General features: G+C 53.9%; 1 protein-coding gene, 1 non-coding gene and 1 pseudogene across 2 annotated transcripts in view; 2 read left to right on the forward strand and 1 right to left on the reverse strand.

Annotated features, from left to right (window-relative positions):
- Positions 1-14468, forward strand: part of LOC135889203 (uncharacterized) — a 407029-nt pseudogene that overhangs the window by 282660 nt on the left and 109901 nt on the right.
- Positions 1-14468, reverse strand: part of LOC135889377 (zinc finger protein 420-like) — a 157129-nt gene that overhangs the window by 80664 nt on the left and 61997 nt on the right. The window lies entirely within an intron of this gene.
- On the forward strand, positions 10854-10935 carry TRNAS-AGA (transfer RNA serine (anticodon AGA)). Its single transcript has one exon. It is a non-coding gene; the product is annotated as a tRNA-Ser (tRNA).

The raw sequence follows: 14468 nt of genomic DNA on the forward strand, positions 1-14468 counted from the left end.
GGGCTATGGTCTGTGAGGGTGGAATGTCGGGGGGAGAACATGAGCAGTGGAAGCATGTGACCGAGAGAAGCAAGCCAAGGAAAAGGAGGGCTAGTGAGGGGGAAATAGAACTCAGGAACAGGTTTGGGTGTTTGGCTAACGAGGAGGGGACGCAGCAGCTGGTAACTGATGGTGGGAGGCAGAGGAAGAAAAGAAGGGCAGCTAGTCCAATAGAGAGGGGGGAGGAGTTGATGGAAACAGCATCAATACTCGGCCCCGGGAGGATACAGGATGGCAATAGGGGGACTATAAGGGAAAATAGAGACAGACAGGAGTTACGGCCCCAGGGAACAGGGAATATATTAGTAGATCGCACTGTCACCAGGCAAAGGCAGGTTTATGTGATTGGAGACTCCCTACTGAGGAGATTAGACAGGCCTGTGACCAGGGCAGACCCAGAAAACAGAAGGGTGTGCTGTCTGCCGGGCGCTAAGATACGGGATGTGGACCTGCGGTTGAAAAGGATCCTAAAAGGAGCAGGTAAGAACCCCTTGATCGTCCTTCACGTAGGAACGAATGACACGGCTAGGTTCTCGCTAGAGAGAATCAAGGGAGATTATGCCAGGCTGGGGAAGACGCTTAAGGAAGTAGAGGCTCAGATTATCTTCAGTGGGATTCTGCCTGTTCCTAGAGAAGGACAGCAAAGGGCAGACAGGATTGTGAGGATAAATAGCTGGCTAAGGGAGTGGTGCTATAAGGAGGGCTTTGGGAAGTATGGCCACTGGGAGGCTTTCGGGGACAGACAGCTGTTCTCACGGGATGGACTTCACCTGAGTAGGGAAGGAAATAGACTTCTGGGAGGGAGGCTGGCTCATCTCATCAGAAGGGCTTTAAACTAGGAACTTGGGGGAGACGGTTGGGAGATGTCCAGTTAATCTCCACGCCAGATTCCAACACTGAAAAAGAGGGCAAAGAGATAAGCACAGATATAGGTAGGGGTAGGGAATTGGACATGAGAAAGAGGGGGCGGATGGACAGTACGGGGTCCGTACCAAATTGCATATCTAATGGGAGAAAGGATAGACAGCATACGGTTAGATGTTTATACACAAATGCGAGAAGCCTAGGTAACAAAATGGAGGAATTGGAGCTCCTGGTCCAAGAAATAAAACCGGATATCATAGGAGTAACCGAAACATGGTGGAATGGTAGTCATGACTGGAGTACAGATATGGAAGGGTATGTGCTGTTTAGGAATGACCGGAAAAAAGGTAAAGGTGGGGGTGTGGCATTGTATGTCAATAATGAGCTAAAATGTAAAGAAATAATAAGTGATGGAATGGATAAGATGGAGTCTGTATGGGCAATAATTACACTGGGAAAAAGAACTACTAGAGCCTCCCCTGAGATAGTGCTTGGGATGTGCTATAGACCGCCAGGATCTAGCCTGGATGCAGACAGAGAACTATTTAATGTTTTTAAGGAAGTAAAAACTAATAAGAGCTGTGTAATCATGGGGGACTTTAACTTCCCGGACATAGATTGGGGAACAAATGCTAGTAACAATAATAGGGCTCAGATGTTCCTAGACATGCTAGCAGATGAATTCCTTCATCAAGTAGTAGCTGAACCGACGAGGGGGGATGCCATTTTAGATTTGGTGCTGGTGAGTAGTGAGGACCTCGTTGAGGAAATGGTTGTAGGGGACAACCTTGGCTCGAGTGACCATGAGCTAATTCGGTTTAAACTGAATGTAAGGATTAACACAAATAAAACTGTGACTAAGGTTTACGATTTCAAAAAGGCCAACTTTAATAAATTAAGGCAACTACTTAGGGAAGTGGATTGGGCTAACATACTTAGGGATCTAAAGGCAGATGACGCCTGGGATTATTTCAAGCTGAAGTTGCACGAGCTGTCCGAGGCCTGTATCCCGAGAAAGGGAAAACGGTTAGTAGGCAGGAGAATTAGACCCAGCTGGATGAGCGGGCGTCTCAAAGGGGCGATTAAGAAAAAACAGAAAGCGTACAAAGAATGGAAGAGGGGAGAGATCGGCAAGGAAACCTACCTTATTGAGGTCAGAGCATGTAGGGATGCGGTGAGAAAGGCCAAAAGCCGTGTAGAGTTGGACCTCGCGAGGGGAATTAAATCCAATAGTAAGAGGTTTTATAGCCATATAAATAGGAAGAAAACACAGAAAGAGGAAGTGGGACCACTGAAGAATGTAGATAGAGTGGAGATTAAGGATAATCTAGGCATGGCACAATATCTAAATGAATATTTTGCGTCGGTCTTTAATAAGGCTAATGAAGGGCTTAGGAATAGAGGGAGCAGGACAGAGGGGAATAGAGGAGGGGCGATTGACATTACAGTATCAGAGGTGGAAGCCAAACTTGACCAGCTAAATGGGACTAAATTGGGCGGACCGGATGATCTTCATCCTAGAATATTGAAGGAGCTGGCGCGAGAAATTGCAAGCCCCTTAGCGATAATTTTTAATGAATCTGTAAACTCGGGGGTGGTACCGTTGGACTGGAAAATAGCTAATGTGGTTCCTATTTTCAAGAAGGGGAAAAAAAGTGACCCGGGTAACTACAGGCCTGTTAGTTTAACTTCTGTAGTATGCAAGGTCTTGGAAAAAATTTTGAAGGAGAAAGTAGTTGAGGACCTTGAGGTGAATGGCAATTGGGACAAATTACAACATGGGTTTACGAAAGGCAGATCGTGCCAAACCAACCTGATCTCCTTCTTTGAGAAAGTAACAGACCTTCTAGATAAAGGAAATGCGGTGGATCTAATATACCTCGATTTTAGTAAAGCGTTTGATACTGTGCCGCATGAGGAATTATTGGTTAAATTAGAAAAGATGGGGATCGATATAAAAATCCAGAGGTGGATAAAGAACTGGTTAAAGGGGAGACTGCAGCGGGTGGTACTGAAAGGTGAACTGTCAGGTTGGAGGGAGGTCACCAGTGGGGTTCCTCAAGGTTCGGTTTTGGGCCCGATTTTATTTAATCTATTCATTACTGACCTCGGAACCGAATGTAGGAGTGGGCTGATAAAGTTTGCGGACGACACAAAGTTGGGAGGTATTGCCAATTCGGAGAAGGATCGGGATATTCTGCAGGGAGACTTGGATGACCTTGTAAATTGGAGTAATAGTAATAGGATGAGATTTAATAGTGAGAAGTGTAAGGTGATGCATTTAGGGATGACTAACAAGAATTTTAGTTATAACCTGGGGACGCATAGGTTGGAAGTGACGGAGGAGGAGAAGGACCTCGGAGTCCTGGTTGATCGCAGGATGACTATGAGTCGGCAATGTGACATGGCTGTGAAAAAAGCTAATGCGATCTTGGGATGCGTTAGGCGAGGTATTTCTAGTAGGGACAGGGAGGTGCTGCTTCCGTTATACAAGGCGGTGGTGAGACCTCATTTGGAGTACTGTGTGCAGTTCTGGTCTCCTATGTTTAAAAAGGATGAACTCAAACTGGAACGGGTACAGAGAAGGGCCACTAGGATGATCCGAGGAATGGAAAACCTTTCCCATGAAAGGAGACTCGAGGAGCTCGGTTTGTTTAGCCTAACCAAAAGAAGGCTGAGGGGGGATATGATTGCTCTCTTTAAATATATCAAAGGGATTAATACCAAGGAGGGAGAGGAATTATTTCAGCTCAGTACTAATGTGGACACGAGAACAAATGGATATAAACTGGCCGTGGGGAAGTTTAGGCTTGAAATTAGACGAAGGTTTCTGACCGTCAGAGGGGTGAAATTTTGGAACAGCCTTCCGAGGGAAACGGTGGGGGCGAAAGACCTCTCTGGCTTCAAGATTAGGCTTGATAAGTTTATGGAGGGAATGGTTTGATGGGATAACGTGATTTTAGTCAATTAGGCATTAACATGCCATCGCTGCTAAAATGAGGGTCCGGCTGTAGAATCTTGCCTGTATGCTCGGGGTTCTACTGATCGCCATATTTGGGGTCGGGAAGGAATTTTCCTCCAGGGTAGATTGGCAGAGGCCCTGGAGGATTTTCGCCTTCCTCCGCAGCATAGGGCAGGGGTCACAGGCTGGAAGATTCTGTGTGGGTGGGTCAGCTTTTGTGGCCTGCATCATGCGGGAGGTCAGACTAGATGACCATATTGGTCCCTTCTGACCTTAAAGTCTATGAGTCTAGGAGGTGAGATGGGGTCCCAGTGGCAGGAAGGGGGCAGAACTGGAGGCTGGTGCCGGGTCGGGTGCTGGCTACACAGGAAAAAACCACACTGCTCTGTTACATATTTCCCAAGGTTACGGCTGAATACTGGGTTTGGAAAGACTTCTGGGAAATATTTTATTTCCAAACAGACTCCAGATACCAAACGAGGGTGCTAATATGCTCCCCCTGCGCCCCTCCCCCAGTATCTGAACATCTTCCTAATCCGCAGGGTAGTTCTCCTCCCAGGCTCATGCGAGGGTGGGAAGCTCCACCAGCCCCATTTCCCGGACGGGAGAACTGAGCGCCAGAGAGGCTGAGTGATGTGCCCAAGGGCACCCGGGAAGTCTGGGGCAGAGCAGGGGGCTGGGATCGGAGGCTTTTTCTTAAGCATGTTTCTGCATCCCGGATCTGCCGTGCTCCTGGGTCGCTGAGTGGTGTGGGACGGAGCCTCAGGGGAAGGGGCAGTGTGAGGGCGAGGACTTCGAGAAAGGGGCGGTGCGAGGGCAGTGATTAGATGGAAGGGGCAGTGCGGGGGCTGGGATTACGGGAAAGGGGCGGTGCGAGTGCGGGGATTGGGGGTAGGGGTGGTGCAGGGGCACGGTATCGGAGAGAAAGGGAAGCTCAAGGGTGGGGCCTGGGGGGAGGGGCAGTGCAGGGCCAGGGTCTCGGGAGGCTGGGAATGCGGGGAAAGGGGCAATGCGAGGGCAGTGCCTTGGAGGAAGGGGCGGGGTGGGGGCGGGACTTCGGAGAAAGGGGCAGGGATTAGGGGGAACAGGTGGTGCAAGTGCGGGACCTCTGGGGAAAGGTTGAGGCTGGGGCGGGGCCTCAGGGAAAGGAGAGGTGCAGGGGTGGGGATTAGAGGGAAGGGACAGTGCAGAGGTGGGGCCTCGGGGAAAGGGGCAGGGACATGGGGAAAGGGGCGGGGACTAGCGGGAAGGGGCGGTGTGAGTTCAATGAGGAAAGGCCTCTGGGGAAGGGGCGACGTGGGGATGGGGATTGGGCAAAAGGGTGGTGCAGGGGTGGGGCCTAGGGAGAAGGGGCGGTGCAGGGGCAGGGCCTCGGGAGAAGGAACAGTCCAAGGGTGGGGAAAGTCCTGGCGCTGGCAGTACCGGGTTTACCATGGCGCCGGGCCCAGAGTCAGGAAAGCTGCCCCCACCCCTGCTCCAACCCACCCAGCTCTTGTCTCGCAGTGGAAGGCAACTTTTCAGCTTTTTTTTTTTTTTTTTTTGTAGCTCTTCTCGGCCCCCGTCCAATTTTTCATTCTTCGTCTTAAAATGTGGCCAACACGACTGTGTGCAAGATTCCAGTGTTGATCTGACCCATGTTGTACACAGAGATAACACTAGTGCCCTATTTCTAGTCACTGTTCTCCTGTCTATACAGCCAAGGATGGCCACAGCATTGCACGGGGATTTCATGCTGAGTTGTTTGCCCGTTATCACACCTAAATCCTTCTCCGAGTCACAGAAGTCTGGCCTTGCTCTTTAGTAAAGCTCAGTGTGTTTGAATGGCCACAGCTTCCCAAGTGCTCTGTAACATACACAAGGGAACCCCCTCCTCAGCCACCTTCCCCTGCTGCTGGGCTCTTTTCTCTTCCTTCTTCTCCAGGATCTGGATGTGTCATTGTGGGGGGAGTTCTCCTCCTCTCTGCCTCTGAGCGATGTGACCCCTCCCCCCCATGGACTCACCAAACCCAGGATTCCTTCAGCCCGAAAGCGGAGGGGAGCGGTCACCCGCTCCCTCCTTAACGCTCCAGTCCCAGGCACTAAATTCCCACCCAAAGCACAAAAATCCACACTGGGCCCAACTCCTCTCTCTGGTGATTTCCTTTCTCCCACAAATCTGTCTTGAGGACACACCCCTGGGAACAGGTGAGCACAGCCCCTGAGATTTCCCCTCGCAGTCGCCAAGGGGCAGTTTGCCCGATTACACAGCTCGGGAATGTCGGCTTTTTCTTTTCTCCTTTCAGAAGTAAATGGTTGTATTTCTAGTCTCTTTCTCTGACCCCCCGATTTGCTGCTTCCAATTCTCTGCTGTACACACCAGCACTGGATTGGGTGAGGAGCCTGGAGCCATCCTGCACTGGGTACATGGGGGGCTTGCAGGATCAGACCCTAAAATAGCTTTGGAGGGAAATTCTACCCCCCGCAACCCGACCTGTTCCTGGGAGGTGCCAGTACTGACCCAGGCTGCCGAGCATCATGGAGCGAAGAGACCAATTTTATCAGTAAGTCAGACCCCCTGGCCGCCCGCTGCCTGGGTCACCTCCCCCCAGGTGACGCGAGTCGCCCTCCAGAGCCATTGCTGGGCCCGGGGGCAGCCACACGAGCCAGGAGGATAGGCAGCTCCCAGCCCTGAGCTCCCCAGTCACTGCTCTGCCGGTGCCCCTCACTCCCAACCCGCAGACCTTCCACGCTTTATCTTTGACTTCTGCTACCAAACCACCAATGCGCTAACTCCTCTTGGGAGACATTTTGCTGCACAATACTGATGCTATTCCAGTTACTGACTCCAGGAAATATTTTCCTTAGCCTGGTTCCGTGTGTCACTGGTTTGTCTAGCAAAGGTTAGTCCCTGGCCCTGTGGTCCACACATCCTCATTCACATCAAGCTTCCAGTTCAGAATCATTTCCCATTCCCGCTCTGTGGGAGGGGAGACTTTTAAAAGCGCTCTCTGTGCGACTGCAAAGAGAACAAACCCCAGATCCCCCCTGTGCTTTGGGAGCCAGGTTTGCTGTGTGAATTCTGTATTTCAGACGACTTCAAGCCTGGGCATTGTGATTATTTACTAGTTTCTCTGGCATTGGGCCACTGTTGTGCTCACAGCCATGATGGCCGAGTGGTTAAGACGTGGGAGTTGAAATCCAATAGGGTTCCCCTGCGCAGGTTTGAATCTTGCTCACAGCGAGGCCTGTGCTTTAGCCAGTCTCTAACCCAGGCAATACCTCTCTACAAACCCCTGAGACACTCAATTCTCTCCCCAGCCCAAGTAAATCCTGTTCTGCTCCTTTCATAGAGACACCACCTCACACTGTGTCCCTGAGGTGTCAGGCAAACTCTCAGCACCTGAAGCCTCTGCCACTCACCTAGCGCCCCATAGATCACCCATAGCCCTGGCTGCTGCTCCTCTCTCTAGAGTGTGAAAGGAGCCGAGTCAGCGACTCCATGGCTGCTACGGGGCTGCAGAACCAACAGAAAAAAAATAGGTGCCCAGCACCCACTGGCGGCCAGCTCTGCCCCTGCACCTCCCACCTGCTAGCAGGCCTGGCTGACAACTCCTCCTCTTCTCCTTCAGCGCCTCCCGCCTGTCAGTAATCCAGTGTGCTGGAGAGTGGGGAGAGGAAGAGAATGGACAGGGGTGGGGGTTTGGGGGCAGGGCTTGAGGTGGAGCAGGGATCAAGCAACCCCCGGGAACTCTCAAAGTCAGCACCTGAGTGCAGATGCCTTCCCTGAGTCTGAGCTACCAGAATCTCTGCCGCAGAGCAGGTGCCACAAGTCTCAGCCTCCCTGTCCCACACATGGCTCTGGGCACCACCAGGAATCGTTTGGCTCCTGGCACACAAGGCAACTTAAAAGCTGAGTCCCTGGACAGCAGCTCAAACCCTGGCCCTGCCCATTAACAGCCTGATGCTCTATGGACTGAGCTAGCCCGGCTTGCTAAGAGCCCCTACCCCTCCTCTTTTTCTCCATGGCCACTGCCAATTGCTGGTCCTCTTCCTCCCTCCTGCACCCAGGGCCGGCTCCAGGCACCAGCCGAGCAAGCTCGTGCTTGGGGCGGCACATTTCAAAGGGCGGCATTCCATCTAATCCTTTTTTTTTTTTTTTTGGTTTTGTTTTGTTTTGCGCTTCACCGCTTTGGCTGCCCCTGCAGGTTTTTTCTTTTTGGTTTACTGCTCCCGCCGCCCTGTAGGGGGCGGAGGAGGGGAGTGCCCTGCATCAAGCCCGGTAGGGCAGCCCGTGTCCTTCCCTGCCTGCCGAACGGAGCGGCACGGAGCCCTCCCGGCAGGCGGCGCAGCGGGAGGGGCCGCATGGCAAGCGCCCCACTTAAGGAAGCCCTGGCCGCCCCCCTTCTCTCTCCCCCCAGCTAGCCGGGGTGCGCACTCCGCTGCCTGGGGTCTGCAGGGCCGGGAGTCTCCCTGCACCCACACTCCCACCGCCCCGCAGGTATTTTTTGTTTGTTTTTATTTTTTCTTTCCTTCGCCGCTCCGGCAGGCGGGCCAGTTTGTCGTCCCCCCCGCCTGCCGCTCTGGCCAGGGGAAGATTTGTTCCCCCCTCCCTTTGCTGCTCCGGTGCTGAGGAGGGAGCCAGTATACGCCTCTGGTGTCTCCTCCTAGCATCTGCCCAGCCCAGTCTGTCCTCTGGCCTCCGCTGCTGCCCCCTCCACGCTCTAGAGTCAAACCTGCAGGGCCCCCAGGGGACAGAGGCTGGGGCAGGGCAGCAGCCTGGGTTGGGCTGGGGAGATGCTGGGAGGTCTCGTTCCCCCAGAACTGGCCTGGCTCCCTTCTCAACAGCAAACCAATCAATTCCACCCTCCACCCCGGAAACATCAGCCTGGAGCTAAGGGCAGCACGGGACGATTCCCTTTAGTTCCCACCAAGGCATGAGGGAACCCAGGGCGTTTCTGACCTGGGGAAACCAGCCGTTAATAACAGGCAGTTCAAGTTGAAGCTAAGTGTTTTTAACATTTTTTACAACACTAAATAACCCTTGAATCCTAGAGTCACCATCCATTAAACTGCTTCAGCCTTGTAGTTTCCCGGGTGCAAAACTAAACACCTCTCCAAACACAAGGGAGTGGAGATCAGTCAATGTTCAGAGTCATCCCACATAAAAGAACCGTGTTGTGGTTCATGCTGGCCCCATCCTGTGCCCATCGCATTTCCCTCCTCTCCCTTAAAAGTTTTGGTATTTTGCATAGAAACTTTCTTACCTCAAGAGAGACCTGGGAACCAGGGCTGCCAGCCAGACAAACACCTTTAAGAGGAGGCGTCCCTCTCCCTGTCAAAAAATGATCTCCCTCCTTCAGTTCAGTGGCAGCCTGAATTGTTCCTTATCCCGGCAGAGCCGGAGGATTGAAAACAGCAAAATCAAACCCTGTGTAGCTCGCAGGAATGAACACAAACACTCCCTGGTATCTGAGGGATGTTTAGTTTTACCCTTGGTCAACTACAAGGCCAAAGGGAAAGGTGGTGGTGCCAGATATAGAGTGAAACACGATATATCATAGTTATGCCCATAGTGGCTGCAAAATCTTTGTATATACTTCTTATTATCATCAGTGTATTGTTTTCTCTGGAGTCTAGACCTTGACTATACCTTGGCCAAGAAATTTATACCTTGATAAAATAATTGACTGCCCCTGGTGAAGGCAATGGACTTGACACCCACTGGGGCACTAGCGTAGCTAGCGGTGTGCAGGGGAAGCAGCCGCTTCCCCCGCCTTTCCAAAAGCGGCCAGAGGAGCGAGGGGGGGCACAGGCTGGCGGCCCGGCAGCCGCGGCCGGGCCGGAGAGGAGCGAGGGGGGGCCCAGGCTGGCGGCCCGGCAGCCATGGCCAGGCCGGAGGAGCGAGGGGGGGCCCAGGCTGGCCGCCCGGCAGTCACAGCTGGGCCGGAGGAGCGAGGGGGGACGCAGGCTGGCCGCCCGGCAGCCATGGCCGGGCCAGAGGAGCGAGGCGGGGCCCAGGCTGGCGGCCCACATCGCAGCCCGGCAGCCGTGGCCGGGCCGGAGGAGCGAGGGGAGATGCAAGCTGGCGGCCCGCAGCGTGGCCGACAGCCAAGGGGGGGCGGCCGGCGCGGCCGGAGGAGCGGGGGGGGGCGGAGCATGGCGGCCGGAGGAGGAGCCAAGGGGGCGTGGCCAGAGGAGGAGCAAAGGGGGGGCGCCTTTTTTATCTTTGCTCCCCCTCCTCTTAAAAGCTGGCTACGCCACTGCACTGGGGTGTCCCTACACAGGTACAAGTACTAACAACAATGGCTGCCTTTTAGCCATAGTTTTTAATCAGGCCAATAAATTGATACAAATCCCTGTTAAATCATTTCTCAGCCCCAGTCCTTCACTCACATTCCTTAGGGCATTGGGCCACCAGGTGGACGTTTCATTTCCCGCCTCAATTTCACACAGAGACACAATTTCCTTTGCACAGATCCATGAAAAGCGAAATCTTCCTGTGTCTCTGGTCTGAGCCAGGAGGTTCGATTCCAGTGAACCCTTCTCTCCTGCAATGGCAATGGTCAGACAGAGGGGACGTGGTACCTGCATCCCTGACAGGGAGATATTGGCTCGGCTCTTCATGCTGCTGTTGTTAGTCCATGAAACATCAAGGGTGGAATGCAAGGCTGAGTTCACGCACCAACCCCCTGAAATATTTCAGTGCCCCAGAGAAATCCTGCCCCCTGATATTGGGATGATGGGCTGGAGAGTTGAATGGGAAAGGGACTGTCTGAATTGTCAGAGTGGGGAATGAACAACAATCTATAGCAATGTCATTAACACAAACACACTCTCATCCTGCTCCAGCCGGAAGGGAAATGGGCAAGAATTCTCACTGTTCAGCCAAGGACACACTTACACTGATGTGCAGCCATGAGTGTGCTGGGGAAGCTGGTCTGAGCAAACAATCCGAAGTGACAATTCAGTGAGAACAGAATCATCATGTAGTAAAACAGCCATATATCAAGTAGTTGTGGCCGAGTGGTTAAGGTGATGGACTAGAAATCCATTGGGGTCGCCTCGCGCAGATTCAAATCCTGCCAACTATGTGTTGTGGTCATAGATACCCACGCAGTGATTTTAGTTCAAAGACTCAAGCCTGAGGCCAGTTTATTGACATACATACCAGTGCACTGGGGTGCAGTCCGAAGACTGACACCCCGAGGACCGCTCGCAGGCGCGCTTTTATTTTGTCAAACCGCAAGCAAAGTACAAACAATACCTCATGAGTTAAGAAATTAGGGTTGGGGTTAGTCCCTCCCCCAAACCGCGAGTTAAGAAAGTAGGGTCGGGGTCAGTCCCTCCCCTAAACCGCGAGTTAAGAAACTAGGGTCGGGGTCAGTCCCCCCTCCCCCTTCTCCCCTGGTACCTTCCTCATTATTTTCCGAGACTTGGATGTTTATTTGGGTAGAGGGACTCTTGGTGGTTTTCCCCAGGGGTGGTACTTGGCACCAGTTTGGGTATATTTCTCAAGACACGTTATTTTCCTGGGTCTTTTGGTTAAAGATTAGAGGGGGGGGGGGTTCCATGGGACGCCTAAAGAGGATCTATGATTGGCTATTTTTGCAGATAGCTGGAATCACGGAGTGGGTCACAGATCACCCAAAGGAGAAGCTGCATGAGTTAAGAAATTGCATTTAGCTAAAGTTACCTATTGCTTCACACAAGTGGTTATTATATTTCATTAGTCATGAACATATTTCATTAGTGCTGCTGCTGGGGCTTTTTATTTTTTCCCTCCTTGCCCCCCCCCTCCTCTGGTCATGACCCTTGACCGAGTTTGGCAGAAAACTGTGTTGTTCAGTCTTGCTCAGGCTTAGGCCTGCACCCTGGCCTGCACTGCTTTGTGCAAGGGCAGCTAGCATAACAGATCTCTGTTGGAGGGGCCTTCAGATTCACAGCTCTGGCTATTAAAAAGAAGGCCCCCCTGCTCTATTTCCCCACATACGGAAGGACAAAACTGCTATTACTGGTGTAGTCTTAGTGCCTGAGCATCCTGTGACAAACTGGGACTGTTCTTACTGTGGTCTTTGAATGCTGACAGGGGAGTGTGGCTAGGATAGTCTGCATTGGGGGATGGGAGACTGACTGACGGAGAATACCTGAGCATGTAACATGAGAACCCAGGAAGGGGTTAGAGGCCAGGTGACACCTTTGCCCGGGAAACTGAACAAAGGCTGTGGGAGGGGTCGCTGAAGGCAGAGTTTCAGGAGCTGGCTGGGAGGCAGACGGGGCCCTGACCTCCGAAGGGGGCTGGGGCACCCTGGGCAGAGGCATAGCAAGCGCCCTCCGACCGGAGGGGGCCCCGCAAGGAAGGGGGCCCCTAAAAGTGGCAAAATAAATACCGCATTCCAGTTTCTGCATTGTAAGGGGCCCCGCCCGGACATATGTTTGGAGGGGGCCACGTTCTTTGTTGCTACAGCCCTGGCCCTGGGAGCCCAAGATGGACCTAACTGAGGGGGGTCTGGTTGTCTGTGCCTGCAAGACCTGTCTTGGACTGTATTCCTGTCATCTACATAAACCTTCTGCTTTACTGGCTGGCTAAAAGTCATGGTGAATCGCAGGAAGCCGGGGGTGCAGGGCCTTGTGTCCCCCCAGACTCCGTGACAACTGGTGGCAGCGGCGGGATCTACTGCACCCCGTGGACGGCGCTTCCTGCAGTAAGTGACTGGGGAGCAGTAAAACGAAGGGGGATTGACGGGGACCAGGCGTGCTGAAGAGTCAGAGAGAGACGGTTATCACCCCTGGGAGTGTGTGACCAGCAAGAAGGACTGTTGCAGTAACAGGGTCCCCTGGGGGATCGCAGCGAGCGGTCCCAGGGGCGGAGGAGTCTGCAGCTCAACCCTGTCAGAGAGGTGGTGACCTCGAGAAGGGCTGGCACACTAGGGGTCTCCCTGGAAACTGTGGGGAGCAGTGAGCACCCAGGCCTGTGAGTGGCCAGCAGGAAGATGGATGCCAAGCGGCTTAAGAGCGACCTGGTGGAGCTGTGCAAGCAGAGGGGGCTGCGCAGTGGGAGGCTCACCAAAGAACAGCTCATTGCCCAGCTGGAGGAGGGAGATCGCTCGAATGAACTGATTCCTGTCTCTGAGGGAAGCAGCCTGGCAGATGCAGCGCAGGCACCAGTGTCTGTCCCAGCTGGGAGTGGTCAGCCGGCTGCTGAGGGCTTCCCGAGACCCCTCCTTCCTATGCCTAGGGGAAGGGTGGGGAGGAGCCCAGCAAATACCGAGGGCGCCGTGACCTCCCCGGCCAGCAGGGGATCCTCCCGGCGAAGCTCGCCGGCCAGCAGGCGATCCTCCCGGCGACGCTTAGCATCCGTGGAGTGGAAGTGGCTGGAATGGGAGAAAGAGCTAAAATGGAGAGAGCTGGAGGATCGTGAGAAACAGAGGCATCTTGAACTGGAGCTGGCGAGGCTGAGGGGCCGCGAGCCCCCGGCTGCGGTGAGTGAGGGGGGACCCAGGACTGCACGGAGCTTTGATAAGTGCATCCTGGCCCCACGTAAGGAGGGGGAGGACATGGATGACTTCCTGGATGCCTTTGAGACGGCCTGCGAGCTGCACCAGGTTGATCCTGCGGACAGACTCCGGGTTCTCACCCCCTTACTGGAACCCAAAGCCATGGCATTGTACCGCCAACTGGAAGAGGCGGAGAAAGGGGACTACAAACTATTCAAAAAGGCCCTGCTACGTGAGTTTGGGCTGACTCCTGAGATGTACCGGGAAAGGTTCCGGAGTCAGGATAAAACCCCTGAGATCTCATATCTGCAACTAGCCGTCCGCATGGAGGGATACGCCAGCAAGTGGGCAGATGGGGCCCAGACGAAGGAGGACCTGGTTAAACTGCTGGTACTGGAGCAACTGTATGAGCGGTGCCCATCCGACCTGAGGCTGTGGTTGAGGGACAAAAAGCCAGAGAACCCATGACACGCAGGGCGGCTGGCCGATGAGTTTGTAAAGAGCCAGTCAGGGGATAACAGGGAGGAGTCCCAAAGGAACAGTCCCACCACAACGCAGAGAGAGAGTCACCATGGGACCTCCCAGCGGGAAAATACAGAAAAACCCCATCAAAGGGGAACATCCGGCGTCAGGGCCATCCGACCCACTCGAGGGAACCCATGGGACATGGGCTGCTATCACTGTGGCCAGAGAAGCCACATACGGGCCCAGTGCCCCAGGCTCAGGGACAGACTGAGCAGACCGAACCCACAGAGGGTTGACTGGGTAGAGACCCAGCCGGGCGAGAGGCAGCATTCCCAGGGAAGGGGGGCTGGCAGAGTACCACCTGCTAAGGAGGGAGGAGAGCTCCAGGCCAGCTCCTCTGGGGGGCTGGATGCTCCAGACTCAGGGTTTTTGGTTTATACAGTGGGCGCGGGGCTGTCCCTCCGGAGAGAGTACCTTGTTCCCCTGGAGGTGGATGGGAGGAAGGTCAATGGATACTGGGATACGGGCGCAGAGGTGACGCTGGCCCGGCCCGAGGTGGTGGCCCCAGATCAGGTGGTGCCCAACACCTACCTGACCCTGATGGGGGTGGGCGGGACACCAGTCAAAGTGCCCGTGGCGAGGGTACACCTGAAGTGGGGGGCCAA

The sequence above is a fragment of the Emys orbicularis genome, chromosome 15 (assembly GCF_028017835.1).
Source record: "Emys orbicularis isolate rEmyOrb1 chromosome 15, rEmyOrb1.hap1, whole genome shotgun sequence".
NCBI classification, from domain to species: Eukaryota; Metazoa; Chordata; order Testudines; family Emydidae; genus Emys; species Emys orbicularis.